Raw genomic sequence first — 2712 nt, 5'->3', positions numbered from 1 at the left:
GAAGCATCTGTAATCCACAGCTGCGGGTGCTCCAGCCCAAAGTCCTGATAAAATCTACACCTATGCTTCTGCATGAATGAAAACAGACTTCTTGAGCAGACCAGAAAAGCAGCCTGCGTTTCTAAAGTTTGTAGCACTCGGTGGCCACCGTCAGTTTTCTCCCTGCTTTTCTGCATGCCGATCTGTGTTCTGCCTACGTCTCTTAATAACTTTATCCTGCTCACTCTTATTGCACTTTTTGCTCGAATGTTGCCTTTCCCCCCCCCTACTTTGACTAATAGAAACACATTTATATTGTCTTCTTTCCCCCTCTGTCTCTCCCCCCTGCACCCCTCCCTGTTGCAAAGAGGCACAAAACAACCAAGCCTTTGCATCCTTTTTTTTTTCACTAGTTCAGTGTTGACTCTTTTGCCAAAGTGAGAAACACTCTTTCCCTGAAGTTACCTTGTTTCAAGAAACACACAGATGCAACAAAAACAAGGCTGTATCAAGCCTTGTGAGACCAGTCTCATGGATAACTCCCCTCTATTTGCATTGCTGTGTCTCATAGGAAAATCAAGCTGGAGCAGAGAGTATATGCTGACTGCTTAAAAAATTCTTAGGCTACTTCAGCTATCCTTTCTCACTCCCTCGGTGGAAGAAGTGTGCAACAGTTTGCGTTGGAACTGGGCAAAATGAAGTTACAGTTGAACAGGACATGAAATGCCTTTGCAAAGATGACCTGTAACATGAGGTCTACAACATTTCAGAGTTAGACCTGCACAAGTAACAGCCCGAGGTTTCCAGGCACTAATGACATCTGATTTCTGTTGATCTATTCCTTAACGATAGAGTCATCCTTTAAGAAATTACACTCCGGCTTCTAATTTATGTATCCTGATTTTCTTTCCTGCTGCTGCTTATGAATGCTTTGACACAGAAGACAGCTAAAAAGAATTGTGTAAATGCGATTATATGTTCTTTTTTATGTCTTTGTTTTTGAGATGACTGGGTTAGAATAGTGGTAAACAACTGTCTTAAATTAATTACTGTCCTAATTTGAAAAATACCCTTCCTTTTTCCAGTAATTAATTTCAGTTCAAGAATTCAAAAAATCAGCTGCAGTGAAGTTTAATCCGTCTCTATAAACGCACAAGAATGGAAAAAGCATGCAACTTTTCATAGGCTTGTAGCAATACACAGAAATGTGTGTATAAATTTCCAAAAAGAAAATTAAAAAAGCCCACATATATGAGAAGTAAAAAAGCTTGAATTAAAACTCTCCATTTGTTACTGGTGCATGAGTTATATAGTATCAGATGGCACTCACTTTCGTTTGCTCCAGCCTAATAACATATACAAGTGGGAAATATTAGGTACCTAGTGAAAATGTTACGTGATGCAACTCAACAGGAATTTCGTCATGGGAGTCTCTTTACAATGAATAAAACGATTTCAGTATTTATGTTTTTCAAATGTTCTGACAACACAAAATCTTGCTACAGTAGATTAAACAGAAAAATAACAGTTTATGAAATATGATCTCAAAAAAACTAATTGCAGAAGAAATATTCATTCCCAGTCCAATAAATCCTTAATTTTAAATGTCAGCTGCAAAACATAAATCCCTTTAATAGATTTCAAACTGTGGTGACAAAGTTGTAATTGTAGGGTTCAGCCCACTCAAAATCAGTCCAATGCTCTCGCTTTGCATTAGCCAGTCTCCTGGTTACTTTTTTGATGTATTTTAATATAATCTCCGATCTTTTAGGAATTTTCCATTGTATTCCTTAGCGTGGTTCTGGATTACTTTTGGCTCAGATTGAACTGAATCTTGTTTCTATTCCTCAATAGATGTCTGAAGTGCAAAGTCTACTTGATCATAACATTCTGTGTGGTTTACTGCAGGGTAATGTGCACCTAAAGACCCTCAAGTCATGTGAAATAGGAGCCTTGACCTCAAGACACAATAAAGTTGGTTAGTTCTGTTGTAGCTCAAAAGGTCACTTTTTCTGGGACAGCCTCTGAGGGCTGTTTTAAACTAATTATTACCTTTGATTTTAACTTATCATTTGTTTAAAAAAAGAAAAAAACCTCTCAGTTATTATAATTTCTACAGTTTGACTGGCATGTATTTAACATTATGGACATATGAAAAGACAAGGTCCCTGCCCGAGGAGCTTACAGTATAAATTAGACAGAGAGCACTGTGAATAATAAAAGACAGAAGAGAGATTTGTGTAAGCATGTGGGAAGAGTGGGGAGGTGTGTAGAGAAATACGCAGAGTTGAGAAATATTCTACCAATTGACACTAATTATGATACTTTTCTTTCTTGCTCTATTTTCATGTAAGTATGGTAATTGTTTTGTTTTCCTCTATTTGCTTGCTTGTCAGTGAGCTATTCCATTGCAGAAGCTTGCCTTCTGATTTCCTTTTCTGTTCTAGATTCTAGTACTGTAGGTAATATAAGTACGTCTTTATTCTTCTGCTCAGCCACAGTAAATAACATTGAAATCCCCTGAAATGTTATATATACTTCCCTTGGCAGTTTTTCCACGGCAGTCCACTGAAAAGTACAATTCACTATTAATAAAAAATACAAATGAACTTGGAATTCTGGGCTTCTGACACTATCATCCTCTAACAAATCTCTGACACATCTTTAAGGGTTTTTTTGGTAATAAAATATTTATAAACAACAACAACAAAAAAGGTGTTTACTCTCAATTTC

General features: G+C 36.9%; 1 long non-coding RNA gene across 1 annotated transcript in view; it reads left to right on the top strand.

Moving 5' to 3' along the window:
- LOC139827168 (uncharacterized) overlaps window positions 1–1972 on the top strand; it is a 3213-nt gene extending 1241 nt beyond the window's left edge. Inside the window, exon 3 of the long non-coding RNA XR_011737450.1 lies at window positions 1–1972. This is a non-coding gene — a long non-coding RNA (uncharacterized lncRNA).
- Window positions 1973–2712: the final 740 nt, after the last annotated feature.

The sequence above is a fragment of the Patagioenas fasciata genome, chromosome 2 (assembly GCF_037038585.1).
Source record: "Patagioenas fasciata isolate bPatFas1 chromosome 2, bPatFas1.hap1, whole genome shotgun sequence".
NCBI lineage: Eukaryota > Metazoa > Chordata > Aves > Columbiformes > Columbidae > Patagioenas > Patagioenas fasciata.
This window is presented reverse-complemented; position numbering and strand designations above follow the sequence as displayed.